Source organism: Carcharhinus amblyrhynchos, chromosome 1 (assembly GCF_965287045.1).
Source record: "Carcharhinus amblyrhynchos chromosome 1, sCarAmb.v2.hapA, whole genome shotgun sequence".
In the NCBI taxonomy this organism is placed as follows: Eukaryota; Metazoa; Chordata; class Chondrichthyes; order Carcharhiniformes; family Carcharhinidae; genus Carcharhinus; species Carcharhinus amblyrhynchos.
Window position 1 is genome coordinate 101,020,979 of NC_137324.1, and position 26,190 is coordinate 101,047,168.

Genomic DNA, 26,190 nt, shown 5'->3' on the forward strand with positions numbered 1-26,190 from the left:
ACTTGAAAGGCAATTTATTTTCATTAACCTATTAAAACAGATTGTGTTTTCTAATCGAGTTTTCTGTTAATTCCACCTCACTGGAATGCTCTGCTCATTCTCCAATCTGACATTTCCTTTTCCTGTGCCAGCATCAACAATCTAAGGAAACAGTAAAAATAACAACTATGCATGGAGTTGCTATGTTACAAACAGTAGTTTAACAATCCAGATTTTACTGGCAAACTGATTGTTCGTCGTGGGTGTCAAATGTTAGATTGAGAGTCCACCAACATCATTTTTGTCCATTAATTCCAGAGATTAATGCTATGAAATTATGCCATCAAGGAGAAACCCTGCAGTGCCTTAAATTAGAGCTATCATATCGACTGCTTTCCGTGTCAATCAAAATCGGTTGAATGACTACCATTGCTCTCATGTTATTCTTATAGCTAGTTGATTCATTTATTTGTCAACAGAAGCATAAATATGATGATGTTCAGCAGTTTTCAAGCAACTTCATTGCTCCAGCTACAATTCCCACAGCTAATCCATTTAAAATGTCTTAAAGTTACTTTTAGTTGAAGATCAGCATCAGGTAGAACTAGTAATATGTGTTCATCATCCTTGAGCTCTCACTCCAATTAGAAAGCCCTCTAACAATTTAGTGGGTGTGAATATCCCTTTAGCTAACACATCTGAGCTGAGATTTCCTCTTCTGCAGGAAATGACTGGAGTCTTATCTTTGTTTTCTTTTCAAACTAACATAAGCTTGGGACGTCCCTGAGGCCACTGACCAACAAAGCCAGGCTTCATGCTGTTTATATCTCAACAAGCCACATTGTACACAACATATGTACATTTATTACCCAAGTACAAAATGAGGGCAAGAGTGCCTGGAAACTGCATTGCACCCAACAAGGGGCTCACTCCCATTTCAGTGCATCTGTCTAATGAGGGCAGCAACAAGGTTACAGTAAGTCAGTCTGTCATCTTTAAGGTGGTGTCAATAGGCCATGGGTATCAGTGGTAGCCATAAGAGCAAATGTGTCATAGAGGACAACTGAACAACTTGGTAACCAAGAACCTCACACAATAGCAGGATGAATGGGCAGGCAATTGGGTGGCAGAGGGTACGCAGTGGAGGTCAGCAAACAGAATTGGGTTTCATGTGAAACTAGAAAGTGAAGTGTGACTCTGGTTCCACAATCATCAAGGAACAGGTTTGAAACTTTACGTTATATTGCAGCCCCCAACTGTTCCTTCAGGAATCAATCTCCAGAGATTATAATACGAAATCTAACATTGGTACTCCAGTACCCGTACTGAGGGAGGGCTGCACTGTCAGAGGTGCCATCTTTCAGATAAGGTGTTAAACTGAGACTCTGGGGAGATAGTTTTGCCTTCCCGTTTGCCATGGGAATCGTAATTGGCCAGGGTGGAACATGCAAAACTCCATTGACCTCGGGCAGGATTTTCTGGTTTTGGGGCAGGCACGGTTGGAAAGTCCTGCCCTCTGTTTGCCCTGTCATGTGGACTTAAGAATCCCAGTATTATTTGGAGAAGATTAGGCAAGTTCTCCCCAGTGTCCCGGCCAGTATTTATCCCTCAGCCAACATAAAAATCAATTATCAGGTCATTATTATTTTTGCTGAAGCTTATGGTACATAAATTGAGGGCCACATTTCTAACATTATAATGATGGTTACACTTCAAAAAGTATTGCATGGGCTATGCAGTGCTTTGGCATGTCCTCCCATCGTGAAGAGCATTAGATAAGTGCAAGATTTTTCTATTACGTACACTTGGGAAACAGATTGCAGTAGTTACGGTGCATTCTAGATTAAAGCTTTTCAAACTCAGCATAAAACATATGTAATTTAAATATACTTTAGGAAGCAATGTTAAACAAATCAGAGTTCAAGTACCTCTGTAGCAGCTGAGCTCACTGTACAACAGTAGGACAATAGAAATGAATACATGCTATTTACATAATTATACTTAACTGAAACAAAACATTAGCGGCTGTGTGTCATAAATATTATTGTAATTCTGAGACCTCAGTGATCTTCTAAAATAGTCATATGTAGTGGAATCAGGATCATGCTGAAAAGTGTGGAGATGTGGAAAAATGTTCCTGTATAATTGGTTCCTTTTAAATATTCTCTTGTTGTCATTTCCACATCTATTCAGCCAAAAAATGAGGGATTGCAAGATATTGAACCAAGTTCAGATAGCAAATTTTCACATACAGCAACCATACTTCTGCGCAAATTTGGATTAAGCTATCAAATTCATCATATTTATTTGTTTTATTGCTTTTCAAATGATTTTATCTTCAATGATTTTGTTGCTTTACAAAATAATGAAAGTTGGCTCATAATGCACATACCTGTGTTTGTGTATGGTAAATTTCTAACTTCCACTGCCTGGACATTATCTGTAGGAATGGATCACTGGTCTTGATATAGAACCTGTCGGATTTTTATTCCTTTAAGTTCAATGAAAACCAGGTTCTGCAAAGAGCAATCTTACCTGCCAGGCATTTGGACAGGCTGTGAAGATAAAAATCTGTGGCTCCGATAATAATTCTGAGCCACATTTGGATCAGGGAAGGTGAGATATAGGATGTGAAGCCCTAAATAAATTTCAGTGTGTCTGTGGTACTTCCATGAGCCACCCAATTGGATTGTTCCTTTGGGCTGTCGAATGTGCCACAGGAAGCCTGGTGCAGACTTACATGATTGCAAATTCAACTCCAGCATTTAAAAGGCCAATCCAAAAATGGAATTTGGAGGCGCTTTTTTTAAAGGTAGGTCGTAGATTCGGGACATTCTAGGGCTGTGTCACATCCCATACAAAATCTCTTCCATCTTCTCGTTGGAAAAAGATACAAAAGTCTGAGAACACATACCAACAGATTCAAGAACAGCTTCTTCCCTGCTGCCATCAGACTTTTGAATGGACTTACAATATATTAAGCTGATCTTTCTCTTCTCTAACACTACATTCTGCACTCTCTCCTTCCCCTCTGCCCTCTGCACCCTCTACTTTCCTTTTGTCCTATGTACTCAACAACCAGCATGTTTTGTCTGTACAGCGTGCAAGAAACAATACTTTTCACTGTATCCTAATATATGTGACAATAATAAATCAAATCAAATTAAATCAAAATAATTTAATAATCCACTGTTTAATGAACCAGTTGGTGCAGTGAGGAGTCAGAGAGAGATACTGGATGGGATTTTAAGGCCTCACTCGAACAATACTGGAAACTCGCACCTGAAGTCAATGGAGATTTCCATTGTTGGATCCTCACCCGCTCCGATTCCGTGGCGGACGAGGTGATGGAGTTTGGCCACTCTTTCCCAGCAACAAGAGGAAGAAACCTAAAGCTGCAACACAGAAGGTGTGTGGCTGAACGCGACACAGATGGCCAGCAGCAGAGGTATAGTGTCACACTCCTGAATTCAATGCTCTAATGATCACATTAGATCAGGAAAGGTGAGTATGGTTCCACATTAGCCAGTATCACCAACCCACTCCATTCCTTCCACTACCCCTACCCTACTCTGCTGTCAACCCTACTCCACAAATAATTCTTCCCATCCAATTAATGCAAGTGCATCCATCATTTACTTTCTATGCACTCCTTCATGCCCATTCCATCCATCCATCCCTACTGCTAACATTGATCCAAATGCAATTTTGTCCTGCTTCCTGATGGTCACGCTCATCAATTGCACCAAATCCATTGAGTAATCACATATCATTGCAGTCGTTCATGGGTCTGTTCTATCCCTATTGAAGAAGAGAGCACAAGAGCAAGAGAGAGAGAGAGATGATGTCCTCCACAGAGAGTTGGAACCTCCCAGCCAGCTGTTAACACTATAAAATATTGGCCCACCTGTCATACAACACTCAGTCTTATTGAAACGATTTCAACAGTGAGTGAAATTTGATTATCTCCATAATGTTAAGTTGCTACATTCTTGCCTCCTCAGCACTGATCCAATCTTTCCTCTCTCCTGGACAGTATGTGAATCTCCAGAGGAGCTGATTCTTCCTGTGTTGCAAAATCACAGGAATCATGGTTACCACACAGCAACCCAGATACCTGCACTTTAATTTGTCCATTCCACCATTTGGTTGGGGTTCCAAACTTAAATAAGGGTATATATGTGGGCATGAAAGCTGAGCTAGCTGAACTGAACTACAAGACTCAGCTAGTGGATAGGTCAATATAGAAGCAATGGCAGACATTTAAAGGGAGATTTCAGATTACTCAGAATAAGTATATTCCTCCTATAAAGAAAAATTCTAAAGAGAGGAGCCACCATCTACAATTCACTAAACAAGTTAAGGAAAGCATCAAACATAAGGAAAAAACATATAACTGCGCAAAGATGAATTCAGATGAGATAATTAGTCAGAATATAAAGAACAGCAGAGAGTAACTAGGAGGTTAATCAGGAGAAAAAAATTAGGAAATGAGAGAAAGCTGGCTGGAAATGTAAAAACAGAGAGCAAGAGTTTCTACATGTATTTAATCAGAAAAGAGTGAGTAAAGTGAGTGTTGATCCTCTAAAGAATGAGAATGGGGCATTAATAGTAGGTAATAAGGAAATAGCAGCTGAAATGAACTGATATTGTGCTACTGTCATCACTATAGCTATAGAGCATCCAAAACCATTCCAGTAATATGTGTAAATCAGGAGATGGATGGGAGAGTGGAGCTTGGTGAAATTACAATCACTAGAGGTACTGAGCAAATGGATGAAACTGCGGGCTCAAGTCTCCATGTCCAAATAGATTTTGTCTTATGTCTTAAAAATGGTAATTAATGACATAGTAAATTTGTTAGTGTTAATTTTCTAAAGTTCACTGGATTCTAGAAAGAAGTAAATATAACCCCTCTGCTCAAGAAGAGAGGGAGGCAGAAAACAGAAAATTATAGACCAGTTAGAGTGACATTTGTCATGGCAAGGGTGTTAGAATCAATCACTAAAGAGGTTAAAGCTGGGCACTTAAACAAGCTCAAGGTAATCAGGAAGAGTCAGCATGGTTTTGTGAAAGAGAAATCATGTTTAATCAATTTATTTGAGTTCTTTGAAGGAATAACATATGCTGTGGATAAAAGGGAGCCAATAGATGTGCTGGACTTAGATTTCTGGAAGGCATTTGATCAGGTGCCACATCAAAGGTTATCATGGAAAATAACAGCTCATGGTGTAAGGGATAACATATTAGTAATGGATAGAAGATTGACTAGCTGGCAGAAAACTATGGTCCTCACAGTTAACAAAGTTTCCAATCTTTGTATCCTCTGCAAACTCTGAAATTATGTCCTGCACACCACAGTCTAGATCATTAATACATCAGGAAGAACCAGGACCCCTGGGGAACTCCACTGTAAACCTTCCTCTAATCTGAAAAACAATCATTTACATTACTCTGTTTCCTGTCACTCAGCCAATTTCTTATCTAAGTGCCTACCAGCCCTTCTATTCCATGGGCTAGAATTTTGCACACAGCAATGAATCAAATACCTTTTGAAAATCCATACACACAATATCAATATTTTCGTTGCCTCCTTAAAATACTCCAGCAGTTAGTTAAACATGATTTTCCCTGAATAGATCCAGGTTGCCTTTGTTCAATTGTTCTGCTCCTGTCTAAATGGCTACTGATTTTGTCCAAAATTATAATATTTTTTCTTTGAAGTGGCCCATTTTTCTGTCACCATCTTTTCTGCCAATATTTGATGCCATAACTTATTTGACTCAGATGCATTCTCATCCCATATTTAATTAAGGATGTAGTGTAGAGGATCAGAAGGACCTTGGGGTCCGGGTCCATAGGACTCTTAAATCGGCCTCGCAGATAGAGGATGTGATTAAGGAGGCATATGGTGTTCTGGCCTTCATCAATCGAGGGATTGAGTTTAGGAGTCAGGAAATAATGTTGCAGCTTTATAAGACTCCAGTCAGATCTCTCTTGGAATCCTGTGCTCAGTTCTGGTCGCCTCATTACAGGAAGGATGTGGAACCTATTGAAAGGGTGCAGAGGAGATTTACAAAGATGTTGCCTGGATTGGGTGGCATGCCTTATGAGGATAGGTTGAGGGAGCTCGGTCTTTTCTCCTTGGAGAGATGAAGGATGAGAGATGACCTGATAGAAGTGTATAAGATGTTGAGAGGTATTGATCAGGTGGATTGTCAGAGGCTTTTTCCAAGGGCTGGAATGGTTGCTACAAGAGGACTCAGGTTTAAGGTGCTGAGGAGTAGGTACAGAGGAGATATCAGGAGTAAGTTTTTCACTCAGAGGGTGGTGGGTGAGTGGAATAGGCTGCCGTTGGTGGTAGTGGAGGCAAATTCGATAGGGTCTTTCAAGAGACTTCTGGATGAGTACATGGAACTTAATAGAATTGAGGGTTATAGGTAAGCCTAATAGGTATGGATATCATCAGTGCAACTTGTGGGCCGAAGGGCCTGTTTGTGCTGTAGTTTTTCTCTGTTCTATGTTCCATTAATTATCCATGTTTATTTCTTGCTCTTTTCCACGGCCAACCTAACCTTATGATGCAATGGTCATTATCCCTTAAATGGTCTCCCACTGATATTTGATCCTTTTGGACTAACTCATTCCCCAGAGCCAGGTCCAACAGTGCCTGCCCTCTCAATGGCCTGGAAACCTATTACTGCTGAAAATTACCTTAAACATATTCAATGAACTCTCATCTCTCTTGTCCCTTTACTCTATTCTTATCCAAGTCTATATTTGGATAATTGAAGTCCTCCATTATAAATTACACTACAGGCCAAATTTTAGGAATGATAAGAGATCAGCACCCATTATTCAAAGAGTTAGTGGGGAATACACTCCCGGCAATTCCAACAGGCCCACCGCCGTTTCACGCCCAATTGAGTGTTGCCTGGCAGCAGACGGGACTCCAGTTCATACTTGGGCAGAAGTGCCAGCCTGAAGTGCTATCAAACAATCTGATTAGCCGACAGCTCTCCAACCCCTCCAAGCACAGTTCTGTAATGGCTGGAAGAGGTACTTCAGAGCCGTGCCTGGGACTAAGTCCCAGGACCACACTTCAAGTAAGTACCAGGGGGCCTAGGGAAGGGAGGGGAGGGAAAAGGAGATGATGCCCTGAGGGTCCAGTTGGGGGACGATGTCGGAGTCAGGGGGTCTTGTAGAGGTGGGGATGGAGACCTGAAGATCCTGGTTCCTTAGGGGAGGGCACCCCTCAATCTGAAGGGGCCTTTTGATGGAGGTGCAATCCCTCCCCCTTTCCCACTTGAGATCAAGGGTGATAACTTTTACAGTTTTCTAACCACAGTCATTGGCCCACCAGCCTACAAATTGAGGCTAGGCAGGGAAAAACCATTAAAGGGCTACAAATTGGCTTTAATTGGGGCATGATTGGGCTTTCCACCTGAGGCCCTGCCCGCCCCACTGTAGAATGTTACCTGGGTCAGGGTGGATGGATTGCTGGAGGGAATCCCATCATGATATTATTCACTCCCTTTTGCCTCAGAATCTCCCAGTGGGGTAGGGGTGGTGTAAAATTCTGGCCTATTATTATTGCACCTCTCTGTGGTCTCTTTGTGAGCTTGTTTCTCGATTTCCCTTCCACTCATTGATCAATGTACCAATCAATGTTATGGAACCTTTTTCATTCCTTGCCTCTGGCCACAGAGATTCACGCCAGAACTCTACCACTTTGCCCACCACGGAGTCAATAGAATTTCTAGAGGCGAGCGAGGATCCAACGACAGAAATCTCCATTGACCTCGGGTGGGAATTTCTGGTCTCACCCAAGCGAAGCTGTAAAATCCCACTCTATGTCTTTGAGTCCTCTGGAACACCCTCTCTCCATCTTTTTAGTACTAGTATTTCATCTTTAATCAACATTGCCACTGCCTTCCATGCCCCCTCCATTGTTTTTAAAGGATTTTGGAAATATAGGACACGAGGAAAGGGTGGAGGGGTATCTCTGTTAATTAAGGATTTCATTAATACAGAAGCGAGAGATGACCTTAGCTCGAAAGAGGAAGATATAGAATCAATTTAGCTAGAGATAAGAAATAGGATAGGTAAAGAGGTCACTTGGGGGGAGAATTTATAGGCCTCATAATAGTAGTTACATGGTAGTAGAGGATATACAGGAATAAATAAATGGGGTGTGGAAGAAAGGCACTGCAATAATGATGGGTGATTTCAATATATATGTAGATGTGAGAAATCAAACTGACAAAGATAGCTTGGATGGTGAATTCATAGGGTGTATGTGGGACAGTCCTTTGGCTATTCTGACTATTCTGGACTTGGTAATAAGCAATGAGATAGGATTAATCAATAACTTCATGATAAAGGAGCCTTTAGGTGATGGTAATCATAACATGATAGGATTTCATGTTCAGTTTGAAGGGGTGAAGTGTGGGTCTAACATTTGTGTTTTAAACCTGAATGAAGGTAGTTATAAGGGTGTGAATGCAAAGCCAGCTAAAGTGATCGCGGAAACTAGTTTTAAAGGTAGGATAGCAGAAATGCAGTGGGTGGCTTTTAATGAGATATTTAATAAATCTCAGTAAGTATTATCCCAATAAGAACAAAATATTTTTTGAAAGGATGCAGAAAGTGACCCAAGCTGGGAATTGAACTCAGGTCTCTGGCTTTGTGAAGGAGCAGTGCTAACCACTGTGCTACCATGGGTGCAGGATTAACAGATAAATTGGATATAATCTTGCAAGACTCCTTAAATTTTGCTGAGTCCCAGTGGATTGGAAAATAGCAAATGTATCACCATTATTCAAGAAAGAAGAGAGATAGAAAGCAGGAAACCGCAGGCCTGTTAGTCTAACAACCACAGGGAAATCAATAGAAAATACTTTTTCTATGCTATAATGCTATAGCAGGATACTGAGAAAATCATGAGGTGATCAGGCAGAGTTAACATAGCTTTGTGAAAAGGAAATCATCTTTAAATAATTTAGTTAATTCATGATTAACTAAATCAAATCAAATCTTTGAACCTGTGGTTGTGGTGTCCTTGGATTTCCAAAAGACATTTAATAAGGTGCTACATCAAAGTTTATCATACAAGGTAAGAGTACATGATGTAGGAGGTAACATATTAGCATGGTTGAAGGATTGGTTAGCTAAAAGGAAGAAGAAAGCAGGGATAAATAGGCCTTTTTCGTGGTGTCAAGGTATAACTAACTAGCAGAATGCCACAGAGATTAATGCTGAGCCCTCAATTATTAATAATCTACATCAATCATTTGAATGAATGGACTAAGTAGATGGTAGCTAAATTTGCTGTTGACACCAAGATAGGCAGAAAAGTAATTTGTCAGGGGAGATAGAGAGTCTGCAAATAGATATAGACAGATTGAGTGAATGGGCAAAAAGCTGTCAGGTAGAGTATAACATGGGCAAAGTGAAGTTAACTGCTTTGGGAGGAAAAAGCTAGTTAAATGGAGAGATTGCAGAACTCAGTGGTACTGAGGGATCTGGGTACCCTGGCACATTAATGACAAAAAGTTACGATGCAAGTACAGCAAATAATTAAGAAGGTAAATGGAATATTGGGGTTAATAGCAAGGGGAATGGAATGTCAAAGTAGAAACATTTTACTGTAGCTGTACAGAGTCTTGGTGAAAATACATCAGGAATTCTGTGTACTGTTTTGGTCCCCTTATTTGAAAAAATATATAATTGTGTTAGAAATAGTACAGAGAGGGTTGACTCTACTCATTCCTGGGATGATAGGCCTTTCCCAGGAAGAAAGATTGAACAGGTTGTGCCGATGTCCTTTGGGGATTTAAAAGAATGAGAAGTGATCTTATTGAAACATATAAGAGCCTGAGCGTTTGCAACAGGGTAGCAACTGGGAAGATGTTACTGCCAGTGGGGGAGACAAGAATTAGGGGACATAATTTAAAAATAAGAGGGATAATTCTCCCAAAAAAATTCGAAGTGTTGAATTTGCATAAAAAACTTGAGTAAATCCCTTTGGCTTTTTCAGTGGGATTTTCATTATGAATCTTCTACACTCGGTGCAAGGCAGCACATGAATCATGCTGAAAATCAGCGAGTAGGGGGGGTCTATTCTCACTGGAGAGGCCAGCAGCAGAGTGCTGAGGGGCCGCTGTGCATATGCCGATTTGTCAGCGCCAAGATTGGCGCATATGCAGTGGCCTTGCACTGCCAGCCCCACGATACCCGCATCGCCAGCCATGCGCCCCCACCCCAAGGCCTAATCACTGGCCCCTCGAACCTGCCCAGGAAGCATGTCTCAACCGCCATCCCAGCCTGCCTCAATGTTCCCCCCACTCCACAGTCCCAATCTCCCGATTCCCCTCTCCCTGATCCCTTCTCTTTCCCCCCCCCCCACCCCACAAGCAGCTTAAACACTCCCCTCCCCCGCAGTACCAAACCCTTCCCCGGTAGACCTGACCCCTAGCAGGCTGACTCTTCACCCCCACCCCGATGGCCATTCCCAATCCCTTGCCTTCCTCCCCCTGTCACTCAGCCCAAATGCAGAGTGGCACCAGATTCCCTCACCCCTACCAATCACCCCACCCCCATTAGACCCTGCCACCTTGGCACTGCCCGATTCCCGATTCTTTCTGGACATTTGCACTTTGCCCCTAGGGCAGTGCCAGAGGGCCCAAGCTGGCATTGTCATGGTGGCAATGCTCAGGGTGTAACCCCCAGCACTTGACACTCAGGGAGTCCTTGATTGCCCCCTCCTCCACTCCAACGGGGGCTGACCAACAGCTCCCCGCAATTGGGGAGCTATAGTGAACCACTCCTGATGCGGTCAGGGTGAGTGTGGCGGGGGAGGAGTGAGAAGAGGCTAGCAGACCCAGAGATTTCAGTCCCGGACCCGCTAATGAGAAATCTGCCTGTCGGAGAATTGTGGAGGTTGTGGCGCCCAGCAGTGAGCCTTCGGAACAGTCTCCGCTCAATTCTCAGGACCTGCTGTGCTACAAAAGCAATACAGCAAGATTGGAGAATCGCCCCCCCCCCCCCCCGCAAGATGTTTCCTATTTAAGACTGAGAATTTGTTCTCTTAGAGGATGATTAATATGTGGATTTCCCTTCCCCCGAAAGCATTGGAGGCTGGGTAATTGAATTTATTCAATTCTGAATTATGCAGATTTTTGATTGACAAAGGTGTCCAGGGTTATAGGGGTCAGATGGAAAAGTGGAGGTGAGATCACAACCAGATCAGTCATGATCTTATTGAATGGTGGAGTAGACTTAAAGGGCTGAATGGTCTACTCAGCTCATAAATCCTATGTTCCAGACAAACATCATTTCCATTATTGATGTATAGTCACCCAATTGCATGTATTTAAAAATAACCTCTTGCAATCCCTATCGTCTATATAACCTTTCATATATCAACTCACCTGCCACACTCATTATACAGCAAAGCTTTCCTAGGTTACGAGATACACAAAGAAGGGTGGCGATGTACTTTGATAAAATACTCGGATATATCTAAACAGTAACTCATGTACCTAAACTATTATTTGTCTTAATGTATATATTACATGAATGGAAAAAGACTCAGTTCAGATAACCATAACTGAAATTAGATCAGACAATAACGTCAGCCCAAAGCAGCTGGGACGATGCATTAGTTGGTTTCAGATTACTTGCTATGACGGTTGGCCACAAGGCCTAGAATTATGTTGCACATCTTGGCTTACTTTGATTCACTTAGACTCAATACTTATATCAATGATGGGCGTTTCACTCCAAATCCCATCAAAGTAAAAGCATTTATATCACGCATGTTCATTGAAAACATATGTCATCCCAAAAGGAATATGAATTTACAGCTTGAGTAAGAGAACTGTTCTGTGTTTTCAGGCTATTTTGATTTGCAAGTTTGTTTTTCCAAGCTGAGCTGGAATATTTCACCAGAGTTCTCACCGGTGACTCAAACATGGTCACAGTTTGTTTGCTGCTGACATTAACAGCAAACGAATATTTGGTGGGATTGGATTACTGTCACTATCCAAACTAGTATTGCAAAGGAAGGAAGGGAAAGGTTTTCTTTCCCATTGGTTTGTAAGAAGAATGATTTTGTATAAAATAATAAGTCTGACTACAGCTTGTCATCATCTTTTTCACATTGTTATTGAAGATATGTTCTTATGTTGTGAGATTTAATATGGCTGTGGGGTGCATTTGCAGACCTGCTTTCCATAGTGTGGACAAGGATGATGGGTGGGATGTTCTGGCTGCACTCACCCCCACCCGCTATGATTCGTGTGGAGGATTTGTCTGATTGGGACTGCCACTCTTTCTAGCTTATCTTTTTTCCTTAACTTCTTGGATTCTTTGCTGTTCAAAGGAAGCAATGCTTCTACTTGAGATCACTCCCCAGGCAGTTCATGCTGTGTTTTTCTTACAGTCTGTTATGGACATGCCACACATTCTGAGGTTTGCTTTCAAGGAGTCCTTGAACTTTAACCTGAGCCATGCTTGCAAGTGATGTCCAAATTTAAGTTATGAATACATGGCCAATTTAGGGATTTTATCATCAGTCATATATACCACAGGGGAAGTTTTCCCATCCCAGCCACCACGGGAATTGTAGCAAGCTGGGGGTTGGCAGACCACGCAAAGATCCGTTGATCTCTGGTGGGATTTCCCGATTTTGGGGCGAGTGCGGCATGTCCACTCCACCTGAACTGAGCTCTCATGATGAGTATTTCAGTTCAAAACAGTTCTGCTTTTTGATGTGCGTCACAGTTAGGCACTTTCTCACTTGATGGCAATATGGAACCTATCCAATGGCTTAATATGAGTCATGTCTCATGGGCACTTAAGAGCGTTAAATGTCTTGTGGCGCAATGACAATTACCTCTGAGCCAGAAGTTCGGGTTCATGTCCCATTCCAGGGATTGTTCCTCACAGGAGTGTTCATGGCTTGGTTCAATGGACTCACTATGAGTCTGCAGATCCTTTCATCACCATAAACTATTCCCCAAAGGGAATAAAGGGTGCTTGAAGATAAGCTGCAAAAAAATAGCAGGATAGTTATTACCACAGCTTTGTTGTCATAAGTTGGTCGACTATCTCTTTCTTCCAAAAACTGATGGTTAGGTCAGTGTCATTGGGTTTGAAAACTTTCCATGATCCACTGAAGGTAAAGCTCAGAGTGTAACTTGAGGACGCAATCATTGGCAAACAGTAATTCCCACATCATCATCTCTGATAGCTTAGTTGAGGATTTCAGCCACCTAGTTGTCATGTGTTCTGAACTACATACATTTTCCATCCATCAAATGCCCCAGAAAGTATGGCAGCAAAAAATATATTTAAATCACAGGGGCTGTGATACAGCCCTGCTTCATACCACTTGTTACAACAAAGAGGTCAGTCTAATCACCACTGTCAGTGACCACAGCCATCATTCCATTGTCAAACTGCTGTATCAAATTTACAGCTCCATCAGGACATTCAAATTAGCATAAGGCTTTCTGAAATACTTATCTTTTTACTGTGTTAAAAACCTTCTTCATGTCCTGTCTATTATTTGTGACATTTCCTTTGTATTTGCAGAAGGGTGAAGATCATGACACACATTCTCTTGTAACCATCTCCCATCTGCATTACCATTGCTGAATCCTCCACTATCGACATCTTGTGGGGTTACCATTGACTAGAAATTGAACTGGGCCAGCCATGTAAATACAACAGTTACAAGAACAGGTCAGAGACCAGATGCCTACTAATTCCGCCTCATCTCCCCTTCTCCTCTTTGTCCTCCTCCTCTTGATTCGGCCTTTGGATTCCTGGTGGCAATGAATGCATTTTCATGATGGTGATGTTCTAGAGGACACAGCAGACTATGATGAGCATGTACTGCAGGGCTCCTCCAGCATGGTCCAGATATTGAAAACATAGTTTCATCATGCCAGTGCTTTGTTCCTTGATATTCTTGATGGCTACATGGCTTTCCTCATTACCATGTTGTCCTTATGTGCATGGGTGGCAGAGGAGATCCATCTGCCATGTGTACAGGGGATGGCTTTTTCATCAGGAAAACCACTATAGTTCCCCATGAAGCCCCACAAACAAGGGGACTGACCACTATAGAACAAATGCAGCGTATAGTTGCAGGATGACAGGCATTCACTGACATGATGCATGTTAATGAAATGGTAGCTCCAGTGATTTCATTTCTTCTCACTTTAACATAGAATGCTGGAGAATCATGTACCTGTGTCAATGATACCCTGCAGCACTGGGAATCCTGCTATCCAGACAAATCCTCATTCCATCTCATACTGCTCTCCTTGCCTTAGAAATAATATGGTTTACTCACATTCCTTGCCATATGGAGTTTCTGTCACATCCTGGTTACATTGATGGATGGAATATGAGAGATGTTCAATATGTTGCCTTTTCTAAACCAGAAAGATCCAAACACAAAGTTCAATGTGAGAGTGTTATTTATTGTAACTGTCAGTACCACCCTCACCCTGTGTGAATCTCTGGGTTCTGATGAACGATGTGGCACACCTCTGTAACCTGCAGGAGTCCCTCAGGGTAGTGTCCTAGGCCCAAGAATCTTCAACCCTTCATCAATGACGTTTCCTCTGTCATAAGGTTAGAAGCGGAAATGGTCGCTGATGTTTGCATAATGTTCAGCACTATTTGTGACTCCTCAGATACTAAAGCAGTCCATGTTCAAATGCAACAAGATCTGGACAATATTCACGCTTGGGCTGACAAGTGGCAAGTAACATTTGCACCACACCAATGCCAGGCAATGACCATCACCAATAAGAGACACTCAAACCACCGCCTTTTGATATTCAATGATGTTCCATCACTGTATCCCCCACTATCAACATCTTTGGGGTAACCATTGACCAGAAACTCAACTGGACTCACCACATAATTACAATGGCTACAAGAGCAGTTCAGAGGCTAGGAATACTGTGGTGCATAACTCACCTCCTGACACCCCAAAGCCTATACACCATCTACAGGGCACAAGTCAGGAGTGTGATGGAATACTCCCCACTTGCATGGATGGATACAGCTCCAACAACACTCAAGAAGCTTGACACTCTTGTTTCCTTCTCTATGAACAATATATTTTATCTGTGTAGTGTGCAAGAAACAATACTTTTCACTGTACGTTAATACACGTGACAATAATAAATCAAATCAAATCAAAAAACCATCCAGGATAAAGCAGTCCGCTTGTTTGGCACCACATCTATAAACATCCACGCCCTCCACCACCGACACTCAGTAGCAGCAATGTGTATTATCTACAAGATGCACTGCAGCAATTCACCAAAGATCCTTAGACAGCACCTTCCAAATCCATGTTCACTTCCATCCAGAAGGACAAGGGCAGCAGACACATTGGAACACCACCATCTGCAAGTTCCCGTCTAAGCTGTTCACCATCCTGACCTTGGAAATATATTGCTGTTCCTTCACAATCACTGGGTCAAAATCCCGGAATTCCCTCTCTCATGGCATTGTGGCTCAACCCACAGAACATGGATTACAGCGATTCATGAAGGCAGCTCACCATCACCTTCTCAAGGGCAACTAAGGATGGGCAATAAATGCTTGCCAGCCAGTGTCTCCCGTGTCCCACGACTGAATAAAACAAAAGAATTTTTAAAATCTCCTCTTTGGTAAATTTAAGTAGTTCAGTCATTGCTCCTGGCTCTTGAAAAACTGTGATTGGTATATTCTTCTGTGGAGACTCCTCCTCCTCCTCCTTCTCCTCCCATCTGCCATTCTGCAGCCTCTGCTCCAATTCCCATCCACGATGCAGAGCCCTATTCCTGATTCAGACAAGAGGCTCATCAAGTGAGCTCCAAAAACACACCACAGCGTTTCCATAAACTGTTCTACAGCACAAGTAAATCGAAAAACCTCATCTGCAAGTTGGATGCCTGTCCCTTTAAATAACACATGGGAGATATCTGATGTAGCTGGACAGGTGTTCCGCTGAGAATGCTGAGGTGTCCAGCACATTATTCATGTTTATTTATTTATTAGTCGTAAGTAAAGCTTACATTAACACTGCATTGAAGTTACTGTGAAATTCCCCTAGCCACCACACTTTGGTGCCTGTTTGGATCAATGCACCTAACCAGCACGTCTTTTGGATTGTGGAAGGAAACCAGAGCACCAAGAGGAAATCCACGCAAACATGAAATCTTTTCAGAATGATTCTTTTAATGTTAATTTGCCAGGGATATGGACAGGCTCAGAATGATTGCTGCTGTATTCTTCATCATGTCACTCTGACTGGCCTTTATTTCTGCTTTCTGCATGCGTACATATCTCTAGGAAATTTATATAAATTGCAATGCAACTTGTTCTGAAATACAGTATAGAATTTCACATTGAGGGGTGGTGCCAAGGTGCACACATGCAGAAAGCAGAAATAAAGGCCAGTCAAAGTGACACGATGAAGAATACAGTAGCAATCATTCTGAGCCCATCCATATCCCTGGCAAATTTGCATTAAAAGAATCATTCTGAAAAGATTTCAGTTCACAGAGAGATTTGGAGTTGCCAATTCTGGTTGCAAGTATTGCTAACATGAGCAGCTGCTTCCTAATGTTTAGCTAACAGCTTCAGCAGGATTTGGGATTAGGCCATATCAGGTAAGGGAGACAGAGCCACTATCTGAAGTTCCACTCCACTGCATTTTGACAGAGGAACAACTCCATCAGAGTTTCCAGCCTCACCAGGGGTTTTTCTTGAACAGTATATCATGCCATAAAGTTTTTGGACAAAACATTAGCAGAATGTTCAGCCAGAGGTGGGGGTAGTTTGGAGACGGGAGTGCCAGCAATTTCTCCAACACATTCCCACTTCCAGCCTATTTTCAGGGACGCCATTCTGGGGATTGACAGCTACCCACCCACCAGTAGCAGGTAGCCTATTAGATCAATTAAAGTGTCAACCCGGGATGCTTCACATGTTGTTTGGAGCATCGAGCATTCCCGTTGACCCTCTCGCTTGCCTTCTTTAATTGGGTGAAGAACCCATTGGCGGCAGCTACATGTTAACCATCGCCTTGTAAATCTCCTCCAGACTCCTGCCTCAGCCATCCTGGGTTTCTGACCCATTAATTCAGGTCATCAGTGGGAACAAGACCCTGGAATTAAAGGCCAGACCAGTAGTTCATTGACATTTCATAGTGCCATGTTGCAACTACGTGCTGTGATTCCCAGTATCAGTCCAGAATCATAAGAGTCAATGTTCGTCGGATGGAAAGCCATAATGGGCAAATCTGCAATTTCCTGATATACACCTTTGTCTGCAGTGGGCATTGATAAACATTGTGCCTATTTGTCAATTCTAGAAACTGAACAAAAGATATTGGGGAATATCTATGTTTCCAGTGGGAATCTGCTGTCACAGGGAACACAGAATGGGGAATTGGGGCTACAGTTTTATACCCTTATCTCTGACCCATTGTAAACACTGATCCCCCCAGCGAGCCCTGAGTTGACAAATTATCCTGATTAAGAAAAAATGGCTATATATTTCTGTTCAAAGACCCCTGATTAGTGAGCTGTGTGTCCATCATCCTCCAACATACAATGATGCATTTTATACTTATAATCACTTGACCAGCAGGTATTCATTGCTCACCTATTAAGTCTCTGACCATGGATAATTTGATTAGCACCTGGAACTAAGTGTCTGGCTCCTGGCTATCCATTTACATTTTCACTGAGCTTTTGTAGTGATTTGAGTCAGCTTGTGTAGATCCTGTCCTCTAAGCAAACTGTGCAGTTACAAACGAGCCATGCATGATTTCAATTCTGACTGTAATGGTGCATAAATAAATGTCTAAAATATTTTAAAACTATCTCCAGTATGCAGAAGACATTCTGGAGCAGATATTAATGTCTGATAACTATGTTAATTATACTTTGTTTTTTTTTAATACAAATCAGCTCCAATGCCCTGCCTGCAACAAAATAGGGATTAAGCAGTAAATCCTGCTTGGATAATCAAATCCACTTATGTGAGAGTCTTGTTTGAGATTTGCAGAATGGTTTAATTTTCAAGTTACAATCAGGAAGCGATGCAGTACCTAAAGATGATATACAAAGAGGTGAAGCTCTGTCCTGATTATTTCATAATTTGAAGGCTGTCGCTTCAGTGAATGAATGGCAAGTCACTGCTACATTGCAGTACCATCAAGAAGGAGAGGGGACACAGGTTAGTGTACTCAACCAATGTGAGCTAGTAGATTAAAACAATCCTGATTAGAGCTGAAGGTCGTGGAGTTCAGTCATTGCGATGCCCTTAAAACTCAGAATTTATCCTTAATTTAAAACCCCGATTCTCTTTGAAGTGCTTTGCAGTTTTAAAAAAGGAGGGAAATTCAGAGGTAAAACATGGGGCCCCTGAAGTTCATGGCAAATGCAAAATAATGTCAGTAAAAATATGCAATTATTCTGAACAACGCTGAAGCTTCAGGGAAAAAAATCAAGAGACTAACAAGACACAATTAAGACAAATGCCAATTATTTACAAGATCCATCGATACTATTTTTGGGAGCCTCAAATTTCAAAGGAAATTGGTTTTTCCTGATAAATGACCAAAAATACAAAAGGGAATTCATCAGTAAAAGTCAATAAATACTGATTTTAAAGGGCTCCAGCTATCCAGCATTGGCCAGCACAATCATCAGCATTGCAGTAAGGCCAAAGCATAGAGGACTAGGGAAACTAATCCCTCTACCCCTTTAAGGATTCATTTGTCATTAAGCCAGGCCTGGTTAAACATCTTCAAATGAATAATTGCAGGAAGTGCTATTTAATTGCAGATCATTTATCTGCAAAATGACCTGTGTAACAAATTCATTTACATTGTCACATTCCCCCAACCCCCCAGCACAATTAAAAATCATATTTATCGTTCAATAAATATTTTCACTTAAAATGCTCATTCTTTTGAAAGCAACAATTGAATCTGCCTTCATCACATTTTTAGGCAGTACATTCCAGATCTTAAGCTGCATTAAAAAAAGAGCTTTCCTCATGTTACTGTTGTTTCTTTTGCCATTCCCTTAAATCAGTGTCCTCTGGTTCTTGGCACTTTCACCAACTGATCTATCTATTCTGTCCAGACCCTTCTGCTTTTGAACGATTCTATCAAATCTCCTCTCAACCTTCTCTTCTCAAAGGACAATCATCTCAGCTTCTCCAATCCATCCACATAACTGAAGTTTATCATTTCTAAAGTCATTCTCGTAAATCCTTTCTGCACCCTCTCTAAAACTTTCACATCTTTCCTAAAGTGTGATGCTCTGAACTGGAAATTATTAAATTGTGCACCAAACCTAGGTCATTAATATATAACAAAAAAAAACTATAGTTCTAATACCAACCCATGGAGTACCCTACTTTCTCCAGTATAAAAACCAACCATCATCTGTGTTTCCTGTCACTCAAGTAATTTCATATCCATGCTGTCACTGTTCCTTTTATTCCAGCTCAAACCTGCTGGCAAGGTATAATAAAAGTATAACATTTACAGTTTTCCAGTCCTCAGGATTCACAGCTGGACCTAAAGAGGATGTAGCCTATCATACCCTGGTGAATTATCAACTATAAGTACAATAAGCTTGTCAGAAAGATTTGCAAGTTGACAACCAACCTGTTTAGCCACATTAGGGTAAAGCATCCTTAGCCACCAAGTCCCACATGGGACTTGAACCTGAAGTTTCTGGCTCAGAGACAGGGATACTACCCCACTGTTTCTCACAGTTAGACACGTCTATTATCTCCTGTTTATCCTGTTAGCCCAGCTACCTCTTCTTTCACTTTCATAACAATATTTGCAAATAACTTATTTGGTAACTTAGGCACGTCCTCTGTCCCCATTCATATTTTCCTTTTGGTCTGATCCTTCCTATTACTATCTTTTTACTATGTATCTGCCTAGACAAAACTTTCAGCTTAACTTTTATGTTAGCTGCCAGTACCTTCTCACATTCTCCCTTCACCTGTCTTATTTCATTTTTCACTTCCCATCTGAATTGTTCCTATTCAGCCTAGTTCTCACTTGTCTGATGTCTGCCATTTGCATCCTTTTTCATCTTAGTCTCCATCTCTTTCCTCAATCAGGGAACTTTGGCTTTGGTCACCTATCTTTTCTGACTTGTGGGATTATACTTTGACTCTACACAAAGTCTTTAAAGGCAGCCCAATGTTCTATTACAGTCTTGACTATCAAATGTTGATTCCACCTAACATAAGACAAATCCATTCTCACCCCAGTTCAATTGGCCCTATTCCAATTAAGTATTTTTACTAAGATTGCTCCTTGTTCTTTGCCAAGGCTAACATAAATATTATGATACAATGATCCAGGGTGAAGTATCTAAATGGATACAAAATTGGCTTCTTGACAGAAGCCAGTGGGTGGTTGTAGAGAGTTGTTTTTCAAACTGGAGGCCTGTGACCAGCGGTGTACCTCAGGGATCAGGGCTGGGCCCACTGTTATTTGTCATTTATGTTAATGATTTGGATGAGAATATAGGGGGCTTGGTTAGTAAATTTGCAGATGACACTAAGATTGGTGGCATAGAGGACAGTGAGGAAGGTTATCTCCAATTGCAGCAGGATCTTGATCAATTGGACCAGTGGGCTGACGAATAGCAGATAGAGTTTAATTTAGACAAATGTAGGGTCATGCATTTTGGTAGATTGAACCAGGGCAGGACTTACTCAGTTAATGGTAAGGTGTTGGGGAGAATTACAGAACAAAGAGATCTAGGGGTACATGTTCATAGCTCCTTGAAAGTGGAGTCACAGGTGGACAGAGTGGTGAAGAAGGCATTCGGCATGCTTGGTTTCATCGGTCAGAACATTGAATACAGGAGTTGGGACATCTTGTTGAAGTTGTACAAGACATTGGTAAGACCACATTTGGAATACTATATGCAATTCTGGTCACCCTATTATAGAAAGGGTATTATTAAACTAGAAAGAGTGCAGAAAAGATTTACTAGGATGCTACCAGAACTTGATGGATTGAGTTATAAGGACAGGCTGAATAGACTGGGACATTTTTCCTCTGGAGTGTAGGAGGCTGAGGGGTGACCTTATAGAGGTCTATACAATAATGAGAGGCATGGACAAGGTAGATAGTCAATATCTTTTCCCAAAGGTAGGGGAGTCTAAAACTAGAGGGCTGAGGTTTAAGGTGAGAGGGGAGAGATACAGAAGTGTCCAGAGCGGCAATTTTTTCACACAGCGGGTGGTGAGTGTCTGGAACAAGCTGCCAGAGGTAGTACTGGAGGCTGATGCAATTTTATCTTTTAAAAAGCATTTAGATAGTTACATGGGTACAATGGGTATAGAGGGATATGGGCCAAATGTGGGCAATTAGGATTAGCTTAGGGGTTTTAAAAAAAGTAAGGGTGACATGGATAAGTTGGGCCAAAGGGCCTGATTCCATGCTGTAAACCTTTGTGACCCTATGACTCTATGATCACTGTTTTCTGAATATTCCCCTATTTGCAGTTGATCAGATTGACTCATCTTGTTCTCCAGAACCAGATTTAGCAATGTCTCTATTTGCATTGAGCAGGAAACATGCTGATCAAGAAAATTCACCAGAATATACTTCAGCAACCTTTACCCCACTTTGCCCTTTGGACTACCAATATTCTAATCTATATCAGGATAATTAATGTCCTGGAACTATTGTGTGATTTTTGCACCTCCCTGTAATTTCCCTGCAGATTTGCTTTCCCACTAGTTGGTGGCCTTTAGAACACATAAAGTATTGCAATGGTACCTCTGTTGTTTATTAACTCTAACCAAAGAGACTCAGTCCTTCATCTCTCCCAGACTTTCTCTCTCCAACAATGTAATATTCTCCACAATCAATACTGCTGCTCCTCCTCTTCTGGTCATCCTTATCATCCCTGAACATTTTGCAACTAGGAATTCTTAGTACCTAGCCCTGCTCTTTTTTTAACCCAGGTCTCCAATGTCATATTTCCATGCGATCATATGTGACTGCAGTGCACTGACCTTAATTACTATACTGTAATCATATCTGTAGTTGTAGAATTGCTTATCTGTTCCTTTAATGTAGAATCCTCTAACACTATTGATTTCCTAATCTTCTCCTTTCTCCCCTATACAGCTGAGCCACCTATGGTGCTATGAACTTTGCTCTGGTCCTTGACTGAACACTCTCACCAGTATTCAAAACAGACTATTACTTGGAGGAAAGATACCCTCAGGGGGCTCTTATTTGCCTGGTCTTCCTTTGCTGTCCAGTGGTCATCCATTCCCACTGCCTGCACACCCTGAAGTTAGAAGATGACTAAGTCTAGAAAAACAATATCCATGAAGCCCTCTGTCTCATGGATGTATCAAGGTAACTCTGCCTGCCAGTAAATCTCCAGAACACAAAATTTGATCTCCTCCTGTTTCATATATGGTTGTCTAGGACACAAGGAGCGACCTGGAATTCCCACATGAAACAAGATGCACATCCAAAGGGACTGAGCTGCCCTGCCATATCTCTGTTTATTGAACTACTAACTAACTTTATCGAAAGCAAAACATTAGATCTTAGACCCTCATCTCAATATTTAGACTCTATAGTGACCTTAGTTCCATTACTTCTTCCTCTCTGCAAAGCTCTGCATTACATTTTCAATTTCTCAGCATTTTGTTCTTGTCTTGCTAACACTGCATATTCCCCCACAGCCTGGGAAACCCATACGGCCAATGTTAAAATGAGACTGTTAAAGCTAGTTAAATACTCAATTAATTGGTTATTCAAATATTTAAATGATAGATGTAGCAATTTCATGAAGTTTTACTGCTCACCTTGGAATGTGTGCAGGTGAAACTTGAAATTGGGTGTGGTCATTTTGGATTTCCAATCTGCTGGCACTTTTTGGGGGTTTAACATTTCGTCCACATGTGAACTTACCTCCCTGGCTGTTTAAATTTTGTCCAATGCTTTTGGCTGTAACATTTCATCAGGTCTGGAAAGAGTTTGCTAAGTAATAAATAATCTTCCAAACCTGTGACTCCTATCAACTCGAAGAACAAGGGCAACACACACATAGGAACACCATTGCACGCAAGTTTCCTTTCAAGCCAGATGCTATTTTGGAAGTGTATCACCATTCCTTCACTGTTGCTGGAACTAATTAACACAAAGTGTGCCCCATCAACCCCCAATCCTGGTGGCAATAGCCAAAGCCATGGCAACAGTGAAATCTGCCCTCAATAGCACTCAATAGTCCCTCTTCACTGGGACCTTCCAGGCTGGCCCCTAGACACCACTTATCTAATTGGGAAGGCATACTTCCATTCCTGCCACTCCTCCCTCTTCAACAGTGGCCACCTCTTCTGGTGGCACTGCTGAGTACCCTGCTCTCTAATTGGCTGCAGCTTTTGTGGGTGGGTGACAGTTCTTAATGGGGATTGCTATCCCACCAGTAGCCAATTGATTTCTGTATTGTTGACTGTAATATATAGCATGGAATTATTTTATTTAGATCCACAGTAGTTAGAATAGTGGTGGACATCAATGACAAGAGTGCTCTGGTTTGCCTGTGTGTAATAACAACCATATCAAATAATGACTCTGACATGCTCCAAATTTAACAAGTGATAGTTGAGTAGCTTACACAGCCATTGTGCATTGAACCATTAGATACAAACTGCAGGCCGTAACACAATCTTTTGATGAACAGAAGCAGCTTGTACAAGTCTGAGATGATTTGAGCATCTTTTCCCACTAACCCTCCACAGAGGCTGAGAGTAAAAGAAGAAATTTCCATGAAGGAGACTTGCATATGTCATCTTAACTGATCCACTTTTCTGAAGCATTTGAACTTGCCAAGTTACACAAGGATCAACATTGCATCAGGGAAAATCTTAAAACATATGACAAAATTGCTTAAAATACATTGCAAAATCCAAATGCTGAAATTCATTCCAGACATTGACATCCACTTTGGTATTTATGAATGGACATTTTTAATGGAATTAGTTGTCATGACAAAGTTGTTAAAAAATATTTTAAAAACACTTTTTCACTTTCTGTGCTTTACATACATGTTAAACAACTTTTTAAAACATGTACCAAAAAAAACCAATCCAAAGAATGTCTGCTGCCTCTATATACCGCAGCTAGACCAAAAATAAAAGTGCAAATAAATAAGGGCAAAAACTCACCACACAACAACGGAACCAGCGGAGGTTTCAATACAATTTCAGTTTAACAAGTAAAGTTTATTTATTGGTCACAAGTGGGCTTACAGTAACCCTGCAATGAAGTTACTGTGAAAATCCCCTAGTCGCCGCATTCAGCGCCTGTTTGGAAAATTTAGCTTGGCCAATTTACCTAACCTGCACGTCGTTCAGACTGTGGGAGGAAACCGGAGCGCCTGGGGGAAACCCACACAGGCACAGGGAGAATGTGCAAACTCCACACAGATAGTGACCCAAGCCAAGAATCGAACCCAGGTCCCTGGCGCTGGAAGGTTTCAGAAACTCGATCGAATGTTTAAAATTGGTGCTCGCCGATGTCCCACACACGTCTGGCATTTAATCAACAAAACCTGGCATTTTGGACCAGAAGTTACACTCCATTGTTTTGCTCTGTCACTAGTGAGTTTATAGGCAGCATAAGCAGGAGACAAATAGCCTGTGATTGGATGAGCAGTGATTGGAAGGTAAGTGGTGGCACATCAGCCTGAGAATCAGAGCAGAGGTGGTGAGGAAAACATGGTTTGGGGGATGTGGTGTGGGGGGGATTGTAAAAAGGGTGATGAGGAGAAAGAGGATATAGTGGAGAGGCTAGAGGGGGAGATGTTGTAAATGCTGCAGATGTATTTGTCCTTGACAGTATTGATAGGAGTGACAAGCGCATAGTCCTTGTGAAAACAATGTCCAATGTTGTTTCCCTCCATGTTGTTAGGCACTGCTACTGTGCTAAATAGGATAGATTTCAAAGAGATCAAGGAACTCAAGACTGGGCATCAGCAAATCAAAATTCACATTCTGTAACCTTATGGCCAAGCATATCCCCACCCCCTCTCCCACCATTCTACCATCATCACCAAGCCAGGGGATCAACCCTAGTTCAATGAAGAGTGCAGGAGAGCATGCCAAGAGAAACACTCTAGGCATACCTAAAAAAAAAAGTGCCAATCTGGTGAAGCTACAACACAGACAACTTGTGTGCCAAGCAGCATACGCAGCAAGGGATAGACAGAGCTAAGCAATTGCACAGCCAATGGACCAGTTATAAGCTCTATAGTCCTGTCACATCCACCTGTGAACAGTGACGGACAATTAAACAACTCACTAGATGAGGAGGCCCCACAAATTGCCCCATCTTCAATTATAGAAGTGCCCAGCACATCAGTGTGAAAGATAAGGCTTAAGCAATTACAACAATCCCCAACCAGAAGCCCCAAGGGGATGACCCATCTTGGCCTTTTCTGGAGGTCCCCAGCAGCACAGATGTCAGTCTTTAGTCAATTCAATTCACTCTACATGATATCAAGAAACAGCTGAAGGCATTAGATACTGTATAGTCTATGAGTCCTGACAATATTTCAGCAATACTACTGAAGATCTGTGCTACAAAACAGCTACCGCACTAGCATCTGCCTGCAATGTGGAAAATTGTCCAGGTATGTCCTGTACACAAGGAACAGAACAAATCCAATCCAGCCAATTACTGACCTATCGGTCTATCTCGAACATCAGTAAAGCTATGGAAGAGGTCATCAGTAGTGCTATCAAGTGGCATTTACTCAGCAAGAACCTGGTCATGAATGCTCAAAATAGGTTCCATCAAGGTCAATCAGCTCCTGATCTCATTACAGTCTTGGTTCAAACATGAACCAAAGAGCTGAATTCCAGAGGAGAGGTGAAAGTAACACCTCTTGACATCAAGGAGTCATAGCAAAACTGGAATCAAAGGGAATCAGGGGGAAAACACAGCTGGTTGGAGTCATACAAAGGAAGATGGTTGTAGTGCTTGGAGGTCAATCATCTCAGTTCCAGGATATCTCTGCAGGTGTCTCTCAGGGTAGTGTCTTTGGCCCAACCATCTTCAACTGCTTCATCAATAACCTTCCTTGCATCATAAGATCAGAAGTGGGGATAGTCACA